General features: G+C 45.4%; 1 protein-coding gene across 1 annotated transcript in view; it reads left to right on the plus strand.

Annotated features, from left to right (window-relative positions):
- Positions 1 to 19,466, plus strand: part of AXIN1 (axin 1) — a 126,717-nt gene that overhangs the window by 36,230 nt on the left and 71,021 nt on the right. The gene's annotated exons all lie outside the window — the stretch shown is intronic.

The raw sequence follows: 19,466 nt of genomic DNA on the forward strand, positions 1-19,466 counted from the left end.
CCATATAAGACCCCATACGGAATACTGGCCCCCATATAAGACCCCATACGGAATACTGGCCCCCATATAAGGCCCCATACGGAATACTGGCCCCCATATAAGACCCCATACGGAATACTGGCCCCCATATAAGACCCCATACGGAATACTGGCCCCCATATAAGGCCCCATACGGAATACTGACCCCCATATAAGGCTCCATGCGGAATACTGACCCCCATATAAGGCTCCATGCGGAATACTGACCCCCATATAAGGCTCCATGCGGAATACTGACCCCCATATAAGGCTCCATGCGGAATACTGACCCCCATATAAGGCTCCATGCGGAATACTGGCCCCCATATAAGGCTCCATACGGAATACTGGCCCCCATATAAGGCTCCATACGGAATACTGGCCCCCATATAAGGCCCCATATGGAATACTGGCCCCTATATAAGGCTCCATATGGAATACTGGCCCCCATATAAGGCTCCATAAGGAATACTGGCCCCCATATAAGGCTCCATACGGAATACTGGCCCCCATATGGAATACTGGCCCCCATATAAGGCTCCATACGGAATACTGGCTTCCATATAAGGCTCCATACGGAATACTGGCCCCCATATAAGGCTCCATACAGAATACTGGCCCCCATATAACGCTCCATACAGGATACTGGCCCCCATATAACGCTCCATACAGGATACCGGTCCCCATATAATGCTGCATGCAGGCTGTTACCCCCCACATAATGCCCCATACAGGCTGTCCCCCCCTTATAATGCTCCATGCAGGCTGTTACCCCCCACATAATGCCCCATACAGGCCCCTCCCTTTTAATGCTCCATGCAGGCTGTTACCCCCCACATAATGCCCCATACAGGCTGCCCCCCCCCTTATAATGCTCCATGCAGGCTGTTCCCCCCCACATAATGCCCCATACAGGCCCCCCCCTTTTAATGCTCCATGCAGGCTGTTACCCCCCACATAATGCCCCATACAGGCTGCCCCCCTCTTTATAATGCCCCATGCAGGCTGTCACCCCTCCTCTTTATAATGCTCCATGCAGGCTGTCACCCCTCCTCTTTATACTGCCCCATGCAGGCTGTCACCCCTCCTCTTTATAATGCCCCATGCAGGATGTCCCCCCCTCTCTTTATAATGCCCCGTGCAGGCTGTTCCCCACCTTATAATGCCCCATGCAGGCTGGTCCCCACCTTATAATGCCCCATGCAGGCTGTCACCCCTCCTCATTATAATGCCCCAAGCAGGAATCCCCCCCTCTTTATAATGCCCCATGCAGGCTGTTCCCCACCTTATAATGCCCCATGCAGGCTGTCACCCCTCCTCTTTATACTGCCCCATGCAGGCTGTCACCCCTCCTCTTTATAATGCCCCATGCAGGCTGTCACCCCTCCTCTTTATACTGCCCCATGCAGGCTGTCACCCCTCCTCTTTATAATGCCCCATGCAGGATGTCCCCCCCTCTCTTTATAATGCCCCGTGCAGGCTGTTCCCACCTTATAATGCCCTATGCAGGCTGGTCCCCACCTTATAATGCCCCATGCAGGCTGTCACCCCTCCTCATTATAATGCCCCAAGCAGGAATCCCCCCCTCTTTATAATGCCCCATGCAGGCTGTTCCCCACCTTATAATGCCCCATGCAGGCTGTCACCCCTCCTCTTTATAATGCCCCATGCAGGATGCCCCCCCTCTCTTTATAATGCCCCGTGCAGGCTGTTCCCCACCTTATAATGCCCCATGCAGGCTGTTCCCCACCTTATAATGCCCCATGCAGGCTGTCACCCCTCCTCATTATAATGCCCCAATCAGGAATCCCCCCCTCTTTATAATGCCCCATGCAGGCTGTTCCCCACCTTATAATGCCCCATGCAGGCTGTCACCCCTCCTCTTTATAATGCCCCATGCAGGATGCCCCCCCTCTCTTTATAATGCCCCGTGCAGGCTGTTCCCCACCTTATAATGCCCCATGCAGGCTGGTCCCCACCTTATAATGCCCCATGCAGGCTGTCACCCCTCCTCATTATAATGCCCCAAGCAGGAATCCCCCCCTCTTTATAATGCCCCATGCAGGCTGTTCCCCACCTTATAATGCCCCATGCAGGCTGTCACCCCTCCTCTTTATAATGCCCCATGCAGGATGCCCCCCCTCTCTTTATAATGCCCCGTGCAGGCTGTTCCCCACCTTATAATGCCCCATGCAGGCTGTTCCCCACCTTATAATGCCCCATGCAGGCTGTCACCCCTCCTCATTATAATGCCCCAAGCAGGAATCCCCCCCTCTTTATAATGCCCCATGCAGGCTGTTCCCCACCTTATAATGCCCCATGCAGGCTGTCACCCCTCCTCTTTATAATGCCCCATGCAGGATGCCCCCCCTCTCTTTATAATGCCCCGTGCAGGCTGTTCCCCACCTTATAATGCCCCATGCAGGCTGGTCCCCACCTTATAATGCCCCATGCAGGCTGTCACCCCTCCTCATTATAATGCCCCAAGCAGGAATCCCCCCCTCTTTATAATGCCCCATGCAGGCTGTTCCCCACCTTATAATGCCCCATGCAGGCTGTCACCCCTCCTCTTTATAATGCCCCATGCAGGATGTCCCCCCCTCTCTTTATAATGCCCCATGCAGGATGTCCCCCCCTCTCTTTATAATGCCCCATGCAGGCTGTCACCCCTCCTCTTTATAATGCCCCATGCAGGCTGTCACCCCTCCTCTTTATAATGCCCCATGCAGGATGTCCCCCCCTCTCTTTATAATGCCCCATGCAGGCTGTCCCCCCTCTCTTTATAATGCCCCATGCAGGCTGTCACCCCTCCTCTTTATAATGCCCCATGCAGGCTGTCACCCCTCCTCTTTATAATGCCCCATGCAGGATGTCCCCCCCTCTCTTTATAATGCCCCATGCAGGATGTCCCCCCCTCTCTTTATAATGCCCCATGCAGGCTGTCACCCCTCCTCTTTATAATGCCCCATGCAGGATGCCCCCCCTCCCCTCTTTATAATGCCCCATGCAGGATGCCCCCCCCCCTTCTCTTTATAATGCCCCATGCAGGATGCCCCCCCCCCTTCTCTTTATAATGCCCCATGCCTCCATACATTAAAAAAAAAAAAAAAAAAATCAAATACTCACCTCCCTTCTCCTCACCTGCTGCCCGCTGCCCGCTGCTCGCCGCTCGCTGCTCTGCTCCGAACTCCAGCGTTGTCAGCGTCTTCCCGCTCAGCGCTCCCTGTGACGGCTCAGGGGAGGGCGCGGTGTAAAGACGTCACCGCGCCCTCTGACCTGAGACGTCACAGGGAGCGCAGAGCAGGAAGACAGCTGATCTGCGGAGGCAGGAGGAGAGGTAAGTATCCAGCTGCCGGGGCCCTGAGCAAGCAGCGGAGAAGGGCGGGCGCAGACACCGCTCTCCTCTGCCCATAGCCCAGCGGGGTGCGCGACCGCCAGTGGGCCCCTCTGCCTGCTCAGGGCCCCGGCATTTGCCCGGGTGCGCCGGCTGCTGACGCCGGCCCTGGGTCCTATGTGCAAATGTTACATCACCTAGAATAAAGTGTTGAGTTGAAAACTGTTTGATTTCAGTGTGTAATAACCTGCTAATGCTTATAATTTCAAAAATGACCATTTTTTTGTTCTTTATTAAAATGAAAAGGTTGAAAACTCTGCTGTGCATAATAATTTGGAACATGCATTTTGAGTGCAGTTTGAGTGTTTTATTTCTTTAAACATATACTGTTATCATAGGCAGTCTGTACAAAAACCTTTCAATTGTACTCTAATAGTTATTTGACTGGAAAATTACAATGACTGCAATTCATATAGGGAATTTGGGAAAATCTGAGAAACCATTATTTGCATAATAATTTGGAACACAGTGTAGGATCTGATTTCTTTTACGCACCTATTGACCTGATTGAGGCTTGTCTCATCTGACATACAGGAAGGTGTGAATAAGGATTGAAGAAGCGCATGAAGTTACATTTGACTGTGGGTTTGTTTGCGGCTTGTAACCACAGAGAGACATAGATCTGCATAGGAACTGTGTACGTGAAAAGGTATGAGATTTTTAGGACTATTTGCGCAGCTTCCTGAGTTGATTTTGAGCAGTCTTACATTTTTATACGTTTTTTTTTTTTATGCAGTTGAACTACTTTTCCTCATATTGCCAGTCACTTATTCATCAGACCTTCAGATCCCCTCTACATTCAGCACCGTCAAGTTTAATCAGAGGAACGCCTGGCAGGGCTCCTTGTGGGATTTTGCTGATGAATATTTGAAGTGCGCTGGATGAATGCGTCTGTTCGTTCCTCGCTGGTTCTGCCTTTGTTGCAGCATGTCTATACTTAGCACAGTTGTGATCAGGCTTCTGAGGCGCAGGCTTCAAACACCAGCGAACAAATAACCGCTCAACAATAGACAGATATCTTGTTTTTTTATTCATCTCGGCCCTGCCTGACCCGGAGAGTCCTATCAGATTAAACCCTGAGGAGAGATTCTTTCACAGCTGATGATGATGATTTAAAGATATCTCTCATAGCGGGTGATAGGTCCCACCTCTGACCAGGGCACGCCAACCAGCAGAATGGAATCTGCAGATGTCTTCTTTATTAAAGATGCCAGGCGGAGAATGGGCTCATTGTTTGGGGGTAGAGAATAGGCCCATGTTTGATGTTTTCACGTGGCACAAGCAATTCTAGTAAGAGGGGTATATGTCTGTCAGGGCTTCTGTGAATTCAAGATATAAGATTAGAAGAACGGTCTCTAATTTAAAAATAATGCTTGAATAGGTGAGGGTGAAGCAAACGGAGACTGTCTAATATCAGCCAGGGAAAATACCATAAAAAACATGTATAACAGCAGGATAGTGAGTGCAGCTCTGGAGCATAATACAGGATCAGTAATGTAATGTATGTACACGGTGACTGCACCAGCAGAATAGTGAGTGCAGCTCTGGAGTATAATACAGGATGTAACTCAGGATCAGTAATGTAATGTATGTACACAGTGACTGCACCAGCAGAATAGTGAGTGCAGCTCTGGAGTATAATACAGGATGTAACTCAGGATCAGTAATGTAATGTATGTACACAGTGACTGCACCAGCAGAATAGTGAGTGCAGCTCTGGAGTATAATACAGGATATAACTCAGGATCAGTAATGTAATGTATGTACACAGTGACTGCACCAGCAGAATAGCGAGTGCAGCTCTGGAGTATAATACAGGATGTAACTCAGGATAGGTAATGTAATGTATGTACAGTGACTGCACCAGCAGAATAGTGAGTGCAGCTCTGGGGTATAATACAGGATGTAACTCAGGATCAGTAATGTAATGTATGTACACAGTGACTGCACCAGCAGAATAGTGAGTGCAGCACTGGAGTATAATACAGGATGTAACTCAGGATCAGTAATGTAATGTATGTACACAGTGACTGCACCAGCAGAATAGTGAGTGCAGCTCTGGAGTATAATACAGGATGTAACTCAGGATAGGTAATGTAATGTATGTACAGTGACTGCACCAGCAGAATAGTGAGTGCAGCTCTGGGGTATAATACAGGATGTAACTCAGGATCAGTAATGTAATGTATGTACACAGTGACTGCACCAGCAGAATAGTGAGCGCAGCTCTGGGGTATAATACAGGATATAACTCAGGATCAGTAATGTAATGTATGTACACAGTGACTGCACCAGCAGAATAGCGAGTGCAGCTCTGGAGTATAATACAGGATGTAACTCAGGATCAGTAATGTAATGTATGTACACAGTGACTGCACCAGCAGAATAGTGAGTGCAGCTCTGGAGTATAATACAGGATGTAACTCAGGATCAGTAATGTAATGTATGTACACCGCGACTGCGCCAGCAGAATAGTGAGTGCAGCTCTGGAGTATAATACAGGATGTAACTCAGGATCAGTAATGTAATGTATGTACACAGTGACTGCACCAGCAGAATAGTGAGTGCAGCTCTGGAGTATAATACAGGATGTAACTCAGGATCAGTAATGTAATGTATGTACACAGTGACTGCACCAGCAGAATAGTGAGTGCAGCTCTGGAGTATAATACAGGAGGTAACTCAGGATCAGTAATGTAATGTATGTACACCGTGACTGCACCAGCAGAATAGTGAGTGCAGCTCTGGAGTATAATACAGGATGTAACTCAGGATCAGTAATGTAATGTATGTACACAGTGACTGCACCAGCAGAATAGTGAGTGCAGCTCTGGAGTATAATACAGGAGGTAACTCAGGATCAGTAATGTAATGTATGTACACAGTGACTGCGCCAGCAGAACAGTGAGTGCAGCTCTGGAGTATAATACAGGATGTAACTCAGGATCAGTACAGGATCAGTAATGTAATGTATGTACACAGTGACTGCACCAGCAGAATAGTGAGTGCAGCTCTGGAGTATAATGCAGGATGTAACTCAGGATCAGTAATGTAATGTATGTACACAGTGACTGCACCAGCAGAATAGTGAGTGCAGCTCTGGAGGATAATACAGGATCAGTAATGTATGTACACAGTGACTGCACCAGCAGAATAGTGAGTGCAGCTCTGGGGTATAATACAGGATGTAACTCAGGATCAGTAATATAATGTATGTACACAGTGACTGCACCAGCAGAATAGTGAGTGCAGCTCTGGAGTATAATACAGGATGTAACTCAGGATCAGTAATGTAATGTATGTACACAGTGACTGCACCATCAGAATAGTGAGTGCAGCTCTGGAGTATAATACAGGATGTAACTCAGGATCAGTAATGTAATGTATGTACACAGTGACGGCACCAGCAGAATAGTGAGTGCAGCTCTGGGGTATAATACAGGATGTAACTCAGGATCAGTAATGTAATGTATGTACACAGTGACTGCACCATCAGAATAGTGAGTGCAGCTCTGGAGTATAATACAGGATGTAACTCAGGATCAGTAATGTAATGTATGTACACAGTGACTGCACCAGCAGAATAGTGAGTGCAGCTCTGGAGTATAATACAGGAGGTAACTCAGGATCAGTACAGAATAAGTAATGTAATGTGGATTAAATTTGTATATACAGTGGCAACCAAAAGTTTTGCATTTTTTTTAAAAGTGTGGTTACTTCTGTCTGGTTGTTGTGATGCCATTTTCCTGGTGATTTTAGTAAACCGGAAGCAAATGGTTGTCAGCTATAAGGAAGAAAATTGTGTTTTACATTGATTGTTTTATCCCTTTATGTGTTAGTTTAAAACATTTGCTAGGCCAAATGTTTTGCATATTTTGTCATGGATAGTCGTATTTTGCCTAAAATTTTTTTTTTTTTATGTGTGTGTGTTTTTAGATGTTTGTGTTTTAGGCAAAATTTATCGCCAGATGTCAGGAAGCTCATTATTCTGAGAGTGAAGTCAGGCAAAAGCCAAAAGGAGGTAGCTATAGAATTCAACTGTTCTGAGAGTCAAGTGTCACGTATATTAAAGAAAGTATAAGAAGGTTATTGAACAACTGACAAACCTAGAAGTGGACGACCATGGAAAACTTCCTCCAGAGTTGATCGTATTATTAAGAAAAAGTCAGTATTTGATGCCTATAAAAGTGCAGTACAGATTTCACACAAAATGAACGAAGAATATGGAGTTGCCAAACTGTGGTGCGATGGCTAAGAGCAGTAGGGTTGAATGCACGAGTTCCAGTCAAGATGCCTTTCATCTCTGCAAAGAACCGAAAGGTCCGACTTGAGTTTGCCTAAGAACACAGCCAATGGAAAGAGACAGATCGGTCCAAGGTGTTGTGGTCTGATGAATCCAAGTTTAATCTGTTTGGTAGTGATGGCAGTACTATATATACCACCCAATTGGAAAACGTAATGATGTAAGGTGCCAAACACCTACAGTGAAACATGGTGGAGGCAATGTCATGGTTTGGGGCTGCTTTTCTGCATCTGCCATTGGCCCTCTGCATAGAATTGATGGAATTATGAATGCTACCGTGTACAAGGATATACTGGAGAATGTAATGCTGCCACATGGTAAAACCAAAGTAGGCAGTGGATGGAAATTCCAGCAAGACAATGATCCTAAGCACACATCCAATGTAGTCAAAAACTGGTTAGCAAAGAAAAATGTTCGCCTTTTGCAATGGCCGAGCCAATCACCTGATTTACACCCTATCGAGCACCTTTGGGATGAGTTGGAGCCCGTACCCAAAGCAAGAAAGATGAATTGTTTGCAGATTTGCAAATGGAATGGAGCAAGATCTCTCAAGATGTCTTGAATTCCCGAGTGGCTTTAATGCCTCGGTGCTGTAATTAAAGCTATGAAATACGAAATATGAAATATGCTATGAAATACTAAGCTATGGCATTGTAAAAGCAATGAATTACTCTCTATGTTGTGATCAATAAATAGTAAATGCAAAACTTTTAGCAGTCAGTTTTCTTTAATTAAATGACCGTACCTATATTCAAAAGCATTTTGGTTAAAATTAAGGTCAACTTAAGTCATGACAACTTCATGCACTTTCAATTCATCATAACAACCAGACAGAAGTTATCACACTTCAAAAAAAAAAAAAAGCAAAACTTTTGGTGAAAACTGTAGTTTAATGTTACATATAAACTCCAGGACACTGATTAGTAGTGGAAATGGACTGAAAGTAGCATAAAAAAAAATTATAAATCTTTTTTTTTTTTTTTTTTAATTTAATTAAAGAAAAACATGTAATATTATTTTATGACTCTAGACGTAATAATCACCCACTAAAACCCAAAATAGCGAGAAGAGACACTGGTAAAACGAGTCTGACGTGGTGCAGAGCTCCAAGATCAGCATCTGAGACAAATAATCCTCATTAATAGAGTGATTCATGTCCTGCAACAACCCGGGGACACAAAACACATTAAAAAAAGGGAGTTGAATAGAAGAGTTGGAATACAAACAATGATTCATGACGAGGTTTACAAACCTCAGTGTTAGCACCGACAGTCCTGCTATTTATATTGGGTTGAAAAATAGCCGGTTATTACGTGGGATATCAGTCAGTGGTTCATCACTTCCACCCCGGACAGGGTGGAAGACAAGGAGGAGCTCTGACACTTCATCTACGCAGGGTGGAGTATAAAAATGAGATGGTTTGTGGCCACCCCAACAACAACTAAAGCTTGTTGAAATGAGCACATGACATACTCACACTGTATCATGTGTAGAGGGGATAATGGAAATTCATGTACAGCTTTATTGCAGGAGTTTACCTTCACCTGATAAGGATGATCCACGAAAGTTGAGCAGTTTTTATGCAGCACGGACCGGTGACGAATGTGCAGCAGAGAGATCAAGTTGGAAGTGTGGCAAAAAAAAGAGTGGCATAATTGGCCGAGCTGGTACAAAGGCAAGGGCAATAGCAGAATAGGAGTCATGGACACTGGTAGACTCAAAGAAGAGGAGCTGGTGTAGCAGGGCCAAGTCAGCAACTGGGTTCGATGTAGCAGAGCTGGAACAGTGATGTAGCAGAGTTGACTTAGAATTGAGGAAACGGTACAGCAATACTGACTCAACAGTAGAATTCGATGGGAAAAAGTTGGCACAGTGATATAGCAGAGTTGACTCAGCAGTGAGGAACCAGTGCAGCAGAGCTGAGTCATCAACATAGCTCAATATAGCAGAGCTGTTACAGTGACGTTGCAGAGTAGCAGTGTGGATACTTACTACCTGAACACTGATGTAGCAGAAATAGGTCAGCAATGGCATAGCTGGCACAGTGATGCAGCAGAGTTGACTCTAGCAGTGAAGAAACAGTGTAGCAAAGCTGAGTAAGCAAAAGAGTTCATTGTGGCAGAGATGGCACAGCGATGTAGCAGAGTAGCAGCGTGGATGTCTACCACAACCTGAATACGGAGTCAGCTAGAGTTCAATATGGTAGAACTGATACAGTGATGTAGCAGAGTTGACACAGCAGTGAGAAATCAGTGTAGCAGAGCTAAGTCAGCTACAGATTTCATTGGATTTGTAGCAGAGCTGGCACAGTGTTGTAGCAGAGTATCAGCGTGGATGCCTGCTGCCTGAATACCCAGGTGGTATTTTTCCACCTGAGCTGGACTATATGGCCAGAGAGAGTGACATCACAAAAGTCGGCGTGCAGATGGACAGACGGACGCGGGAGGAAGACGCATCTCCTAGCACTGGTGGCGAGTAAGGCTATCTATTTGGCTGATGCAGTAAAACTTATGTGCAACCCTTACACTACATTCTGGGGTAAGGTTGGTTTATGATGATGGAAAAAGCGCATGATAAACCTTCCGAAGTATCCCAGAGGACGACCACTGGCCCGTAGTTTTTTGGTGTCAACCTTTTGCTGAGAAGATTGGCCCTTGGAATAAATCTTTGAAGGTGGCCAAATACATTAGAAGAATTTTGACCAAAACCTGTCGATTATGAGGGACTACTCCAATTTCAGAGGGCACTCACCAAATGTCCATTCAGTTTCCTTTATTCACGGATAGCAGGTATATGGAAGTATACTATCCCAGACCCACCGCGCATGTGAATGTGCTTCCTCAAGGTCTCAAGAAAGAGTATTCATGTGCCATAGGTTGCTTTGGGATATTATTAATTGGTTTATTTTATGGTTCTGCTTTGTATCAATGAGCACCACTAAGAGTTCCTAACCCAGCCGCAAGTAAGGATCACTACCCGTGAATGTGGGTGTTTCGCTGAATGTGATTGCTGCCTATGAGGTTGCTCTTTGCTTGCTACTAGTGTGGGACTGACTGTCTAATTAATCTGTATGTTGTCCTGACTTTACTCTGATGCAGAATGGTTGGGCAGATTGAATTTCAATACGCCTGATCTTTTGATGTTAGATACTACGGCTGTCGGACATTACTGATGCCGGTTGGTGAACTGTGGCTACCTAGAAGAACTGAGTATGTCTGAGGGCATTGCAGCCAACACTGGGGTCATTGTGTCTGATATTTGGGGCACTGAAGCTGGCTGAATTAATTGTGGCTGACAATGGGGGCATTTTAGTTTGTCATCTGGGCACTTTGTCCTTACAAGGGTAAATTGTGATCTATTGGAGAGCTATGTGACTAATCCTGGGGTCTCTGCGGCTTTCAGTGTCTATATCGGTCCCATTAAAGCATTATGGCTGGCACGTTGGATCATGTTGTAGGTACTATGGCTGATACTGGGGACTTTTATAGGACTGATAAATTGAGCGAAACATTAACGCCATTCCAAGGGGAGAACGCGTTTCATTTAGACTTCCAAATCTAAAAGTAGTTTCTAACCATAAAGGAGTGAAGAAGATTTAGAGTCTTACCATATCCTACATTTTGCCTTTAATCAGACTCCCATAGTATGAACCCAAACTAAGTGATTTACAAGATGCCTATTCGCATCCCCAATTAGCGCAATCACAATGCCCGCTTCTTATACATCCATATAGTGAATACAGCAATCAACCTCGCAAGGTTTCTGCAGGAAGACGCGTTTTGGGTTCAGAACATCTTGTTCCACAGGGTGTAAATTTACTCTGCTAATTTTCTAAAGAAAAAAGCAGAATTTGAAACAATTGTTGTAATTAAATACTGCAAAAGAGCAATTCACGCTGAACGCTCTTGAGCTGCACTTACAGAGTATTTTCCCTCTAAATCAGAGTCTTTCATTACACATAAGTGTCTGAAGTCCTCTGAGACTGTAATACAATACGATTGGCCTGGTGCAGTTCTTTAGTGGGAGGAGCATGACAAAGAACACCAAAGAGTTCCCGTGTTAAGCTCCTCCCCCTTAGCCCCAGGCTTGGCATAACACAGTCTGTTAGTTTGGCCTTGTCTGTGCCTTTAAGATTTCCACCAGTGCAATTACAGCCCTAACATGTGTTTAATTCAGGTTTGTTGGAGCATCCCACCTCACTAATCTATTTCAATTGCAAGAGGAGGTTTGTGAAAAAGTTTGGTGGCAGTTGCTACGAAGCACTGCTCAAAAAAAAATTCTGCTTGAAGATCACAGTATAACCTTAAGTCATTTAATCTTCAGAGATATCAGTCTGTCCAGTTAGGAAGCAAAAGTGCTGGAGAATTAAGGTCACCTGCTTTGGTGCAAATGAAAGTGACAACAGGTGCACTGGAGAGGAACAACAAGATGAGCCCCGAAAAGGGAATGTTGGTCACAGGCGATTCCACTCTCCTTATCCTTCTGGACTGATTCTTCTCTGGTTTTGCATTTTGCTTGTATCCATGTCACTAAGAGTAGCATGAGGTGGCACCTGCAGGCATATTCAGGTCGCTTATTCAGCTCCTCCAAGATGGCACATCCGTTTAAGGAGAAAAAGGCGGGCACCACCAAAGGAGCACAATGAAACTAGAGATCAACCCGTTGCACACAAGAGGTCTACTAGTGGCAGAAAGAGAAAAGACATGCAACAAAGAGGGGATCTCTACACAAAATATGAAACTTTATTAACACATGGCATGCCAGAGCCAGTGTGTGTATCTCCACAAGGAGAAACGTTACCCCTTAGACCTCAGTCCAGAGCCTCTCACCTAGCCAAATAAGTTCTCATACTTTGCACTGACGAGGGCCAACAGCCCGAAACACTGTGTCTGCAAATTGAGATTCTGATTTGGCTATTATGCTAAGTCATATTGCACGACTCGTCTTGTGACTTGTAGGATTGCTGCTTCCAATAGGTGGCGCTATAGAGTTCTAGTCCTCTTTTTCTCTGAAGAAGTACCGTAATTCGCATATTAACACATGGTGAGCCAAAAACACAGGCAAGAAAATATAAAAACAATTAAAACCCAAGACATGTCAAATAGCCCATAATTGGATTATGACAACCCTGAACCACCCAGCTGAACGAACCACAGGCAAAAATGTCACAAATAAACAATCAATGACAACGTGATTGAAGATGTAAGGACAATGGCTGCTACATAGTCTGAAAAACTCACACTGATATGTATAAAGATCTAACTATAGATATGAACAGGCTAAACAAGTGTATATGTAAATGAATAAATACAGCGTGTAAGCCATGGGAGGAAAAACCTCTAAAGTGCGAGTGCATAGAGATAAGACCTGGCCGGCTAACAACTGCCACAAAGAATGCCGATGAAGACAGAATAAATATTCTTATAGAGATGTGCGCACATGTGGTGATTCCTAGCCCAGTCTCCAGAGCCCGGACCAAATACCATGGGCAGTAAAAAGGCATCAATCCAGCAGCAGGACAGCCATCTACTCCTTGGAGCGAGGAAGAGCAAATATTGCCAGGAGTGCACACAGTCGTTGCGCCTAGACATTGCTCGTAGGGCATATAGACAATGTGCCCAGACGTGGCTAGGAGTGAATAGCCGTTGTGCCCAGATATTGCCCGTAGTGCATACAGTCATTGTGTCCAAATGTTGCTAGGAGTACAAACAGTTATTGTGCCCAGACATTGCCTGTAGTGCACCCAGTCGTTGTGCTCAAATGCAGCCAGTAATGGATGTCAAACTCAAACACACAGAGGGCCAAAATTAAAAACTTGGACAAAGTCATGGGCCAACCAGTATACAGAATAATGGCCCCACATAGTGCTCCATACAGTATAATGGTCCCACATAGTCCTTCATACAGTATAATGGGCCCCACATAGTCATCCATACAGTATAATGGTCCCACATAGTCCTCCATACAGAATAATGGGCCCCACATAGTCATTCATACAGTATAATGGCCCCACATAGTTCTCCATACAGTATAATGGCCCCACATAGTTCTCCATACAGTATAATGGCCCCACATAGTCCTCCATTCAGTGTAATGGGCCCCACATTGTCCTCCATACAGTATAATGGCCCCACATAGTCCTCCATACAGTATAATGGCCCCACATAGTTCTCCATACAGTATAATGGCCCCACATAGTCCTCCATACAGAATAATGGCCCCACATAGTCCTCCATACAGTATAATGGCCCATATAGTCCTCCATTCAGTGTAATGGCCCCACATAGTCCTCCATACAGTATAATGGCCCCACATAGTCCTCCATACAGTATAATGGGCCCCACATAGTCCTCCATACAGTATAATGGCCCATATAGTCCTCCATTCAGTGTAATGGCCCCACATAGTCCTCCATACAGTATAATGGCCCATATAGTCCTCCATACAGTATAATGGGCCCCCATAGTCCTCCATACAGAATAATGGCCCTACATTGTCCTCCATACAGAATAATGGCCCCACATAGTTTGCCATACAGTATAATGGCCCATATAGTCCTCCATACAGTATAATGGGCCCCACATAGTCCTCCATACAGAATAATGGGCCCCACATAGTCCTCCATACAGTATAATGTCCCCACATCGTTCTCCATACAGTATAATGGCCCCACATAGTCCTCCATACAGTATAACGGCCCATATAGTCTTCCATTCAGTGTAATGGCCCCACATAGTCCTCCATACAGTATAATGGCCCCACATAGTCCTCCATACAGTATAATGGGCCCCACATAGTCCTCCATACAGTATAATGGCCCATATAGTCCTCCATTCAGTGTAATGGCCCCACATAGTCCTCCATACAGTATAATGGCCCATATAGTCCTCCATACAGTATAATGGGCCCCCATAGTCCTCCATACAGAATAATGGCCCTACATTGTCCTCCATACAGAATAATGGCCCCACATAGTTTGCCATACAGTATAATGGCCCATATAGTCCTCCATACAGTATAATGGGCCCCACATAGTCCTCCATACAGAATAATGGGCCCCACATAGTCCTCCATACAGTATAATGTCCCCACATCGTTCTCCATACAGTATAATGGCCCCACATAGTCCTCCATACAGTATAACGGCCCATATAGTCTTCCATTCAGTGTAATGGGCCCCACATAGTCCTCCATACAGTATAATGCCCCACACAGTCCTCCATACAGTATAATGGCCCCACATAGTCCTCCATACAGTATAATGGCCCATATATATAAGGGGCAGCTGGTTGGGCATCAAGTCCTTTGGAAGTGCATTGAGGTGAAGGGTGCATTGCTGGAAAAGGGAAAAAAAAAAAAAAACCTCTCTAAATCTCTTAGTTTGCGAGTGTGAACGAGCTGCGTGTGTCCGGAGCGTAAGTGCAAACGAAAGTAAGTGTGTGACTTGTTTTTCAGTGACTTTGTATTCAGGGAGTTTGGAAGGGAGGACTTAGGACTGAATTGCTGACTGTATTTCATTCTTTCTTTACTTTACTTTTTACTTAATTAATCCACCTGACCTACTTAGCTGATTCCCCATACTTGATACTTAATTGATCCCCCGTCCATACTTAACTGATCCCCCGCCGATATCTAATTGATACACTTGCACATCCCTAATTGATCCCCGTCCATACACCTATATATAAATAATTGTGTTTTGTACTTGTATATATATACTGACTGTATCCCCATATTTAGAATGACGTCCATATTGGCCGGAGCCGTGCAGTGTACATCTTGCGCAATGTATGCATTCCGTGAGCAACCGCTCGAGGATCCATACTGCTGCGAGAGATGTGAGCATGTCGTGCACTTGGAAGCCCAAATTCTGGATCTAAGTGCTCAGATAGCGATACTGAGGAGCATCGACAACATGGAACGGAGTTTGCTGCTCACCGAGCAGACACTTAATGGGTCAATACTGGGGGTGGAGCATAGAGGGGAAGTGCAGGCTGAACAGGCAGGGAGCTGGATAACAGTTAGGAGGGATAGAGGGAAGAAGTATAGGAAGGCTGGTTCAGAACCAGCATTATTGGAGCACGACAGATCCTCTGACTGCCGGGGGAGTGTATGCTCCAGTAATGAGGGGGAGGGGGGAAGTGTAGGGCAGGCAAGACAGGTTCTGGTAGTGGGTGACTCTATTATTAGGGGGACAGACAGGGCAATCTGTCACAAAGACCGGGATCGCCGAACGGTGTGCTGCCTCCCTGGCGCTCGAGTCCGGCACATCGCGGATCGGGTTGACAGGTTACTGGGTGGGGCTGGCGAAGACCCAGCGGTCATGGTCCACATCGGCACCAATGACAAAGTGAGTGGTAGATGGAGGGTCCTTAAAAATGATTTCAGGGACCTAGGTAGGAAGCTTAGGGCAAGGACCTCCAAGGTAGTTTTCTCAGAAATACTACCAATCCCACGAGCCACACAGGAGAGCCAACGGGAAGTTAGGGAGGTGAATAAGTGGCTAAAGAGTTGGTGCAAGGCAGAAGGGTTTGGGTTCATGGAGAACTGGGCCGACTTCGCGGTCGGCTACAGGCTCTACCGTAGGGACGGGCTGCACCTCAATGGGGAGGGTGCAGCAGTGCTGGGGAACAAGATGGCTAATAGGTTGGAGGAGTTTTTAAACTAGAGACGGGGGGGGGGGACCAATGAAATAGGTGGGATGTGAGGCAAGCAAGGGGGATGGGGAGAAGTGAATATAATGAGGGTGGAGAGGGGGGTGGGGATAGTACAGTTAAGCCCCCGTCTCACATAGCGATATCGCTAGCGATATCGCTGCTGAGTCATGGTTTTGGTGACTCACCAGCGACCTCACCAGCGATGTCGCTGTGTGTGACACTTTGCAACGATCAGGCCCCTGCTGTGAGGTCACTGATCGTTGCAAAGTTTCCTGGACCATTTTTTGGTCGTTGGCCTCCCGCTGGCCAGCACACATCGCTGTGTGTGACCAGCGGGACCAACGATCTGGCTGGTAACTATGGTAAACATCGGGTTACTAGGGGCACGCGCGCACTTAGTAACCCGCTGTTTACCATGGATACCACTCTGCTACGGTGCGCGGAGGCTCCCGCGCACCGTAGCAGAGTGGTATCCATGGTAAACAGCGGGTTACTAGGGGCACACGCGCACTTAGTAACCCGATGTTTACCATAGTTACCAGCCTGCTCCTGCTTGCAGCAGGCTGGTAACGGGAGCAGGACATCGTGGAACGATTCTTTCCACGATATCGCTGCTCCCCTGATCGCTGGTGAGCCTGCCTGTTTGACAGCTCACCAGCGATGTAATAGCGATGCAGCAACGATCCCTGACAGGTCGTATCGTTGTCGGGATCGCTGCTGCATTGCTTAGTGTGACGGGGCCCTTAGATCGTTAGAGAAGAATAGGATGCTAAATAACCCCAAAATTTTATCTTGCATGCTGACCAACGCAAGAAGCCTGACCAATAAGGCGGATGAGCTGCGGGCGCTTATATCGGAGGAGAGGTATGACATCGTAGGTATAACAGAGACTTGGCTAGACGATAGCTACGACTGGGCGGTAAATTTATTAGATTATAGTTTATTTAGAAGGGATCGGAAACAGGGGAAAGGCGGAGGAGTCTGCTTATATGTAAAGTCATGTCTAAAACCCAGACTAAGGGAAGATATAGGAGAGGGAGAAGAGGGGGTCGAGTCCATGTGGGTAGAGATAGAGGGGGCAAAAAATAATAATAAAATATTACTGGGGGTCTGCTATAAGCCACCAAATATAACAGAGGAGAATGAGAATCTGCTATTAGGACAAATAGACAAAGTAGCAAAACATAATGAAGTGATTGTAATGGGGGATTTCAACTACCCGGATATTGACTGGGAAACAGAAACCTGTAGATCTCAGAAAGGAAAAAGGTTCTTGACAAATATCAAGGATAATTATCTCTCCCAACTAGTGCAGGAACCAACGAGAGGGAAGGCCGTGTTGGACTTAATATTGACTAATAGGCCTGATAGAATAACGGAGGTACAGATAGGGGGGCACCTAGGTAATAGCGATCATAATATTATCGACTTCAAAATGCCCTTCAGTAGGGTTATCAATAAGGGAACAACAAAAACATTAAACTTTAGGAGGGCGAAGTTTGATCAGCTGAAAGAAAACCTTCAACTTATTGACTGGGACAAAGTTCTTAATCAAAGGAATACGAATAGTAAATGGGAAACCTTCAAAAGAATTCTGAATACTCAGTGCGAGAGATATATACCGTATGGGAATAAAAGGGCCAGAAATAAGAGGAAACCAATATGGTTGAACAAAAACGTAAAAGGGGCGTTAAATAGCAAAAAAGAGGCATTCAAGAGATTAAAACAGGAAAACAGTAAGGAGGCACTAATGTGTTACAAGGAAAAAACGAGAACCTGTAAAAAACAAATAAAAATAGTGAAGGAGGAAACAGAGAGACGTATTGCTAGGGAAAGTAGATCAAATCCCAAACTGTTCTTTACGTATATAAATAGTAAAAGGATTAAATCGGATAATATTGGACCGATAAAAAGTGAAGAAGGCAAAATCATAGAGAAAGATGAGGATAAAGCTAATCTATTAAATAATTTTCTTTCGACAACTTTCACAAAGGAAATAGAACTAACAGGAGAAATGAGAAGTGACAAACTTAATCCTCCACTAAGTATGACAAATCTAACCCAAGCTGGGGTACAGAAACGCCTCAGTAACATTAAAATAAACAAATCACCAGGACCTGATGGCATACACCCACGGGTACTAAGGGAACTGAGTAATGTGATAGACAGACCGTTATATCTTATATTTAAGGACTCTGTTGAGACTGGGTCTGTACCACTTGATTGGCGACAGGCGAATGTAGTGCCAATATTCAAAAAGGGAGCGAAAAGTGACGCCGGAAACTATCGGCCGGTGAGTCTGACGTCCGTTGTGGGCAAAATTTTTGAAAGCTTCATTAAAGAGGCAATTACGGAGCATCTTGATGCTAATAATCTATTAACCCCGAACCAACATGGATTCATGAGGAATCGCTCCTGCCAAACAAACCTGATTGACTTCTACGAGGAGGTTAGCTCTCGAGTAGATCAGGGGGAACCAGTGGATGTCGTGTATCTCGACTTCTCAAAAGCGTTCGATAGCGTGCCACATAATAGGTTGGTATACAAAATGAGAATGATGGGGCTGGGGGAAAATGTCTGCAAGTGGGTAGCTAATTGGCTAAAGGATAGAAGGCAGAGGGTGGTTATAAATGGAATATACTCAGATTGGGTAAGCGTCACTAGTGGGGTACCACAGGGGTCTGTACTAGGCCCAATGTTATTTAATATCTTTATTAACGACATAGTCAACGGGATAAATAGTAAAATATCAATATTTGCAGATGACACAAAGTTATGTAAAACAATTAATACAAAAGAGGACAGTGCAGACCTACAGAGGGATTTGGATAAGCTGGGTAGGTGGAGCATTAAATGGCAAATGAGGTTTAACGAGGAGAAATGTAAGGTCATACATATGGGAAGGAAAAATGGAAGTCACCAGTACTCACTGAATGGGAAATCATTGGGGAATTCAGAGATGGAGAAGGACTTGGGCATCTTGATTGATAGCAAACTAAATTGGAGTGCCCAAAGTCAGGCCGCCGCTGTAAGGGCAAACAGGGTAATGGGATGTATCAGAAGAGGTATAGCTGCAAAGGATGAGAACATTGTT

Source organism: Phyllobates terribilis, unplaced genomic scaffold, assembly GCF_046119375.1.
Source record: "Phyllobates terribilis strain yellow unplaced genomic scaffold, ASM4611937v1 Scaffold_9__5_contigs__length_417890890, whole genome shotgun sequence".
Lineage (NCBI taxonomy): Eukaryota > Metazoa > Chordata > Amphibia > Anura > Dendrobatidae > Phyllobates > Phyllobates terribilis.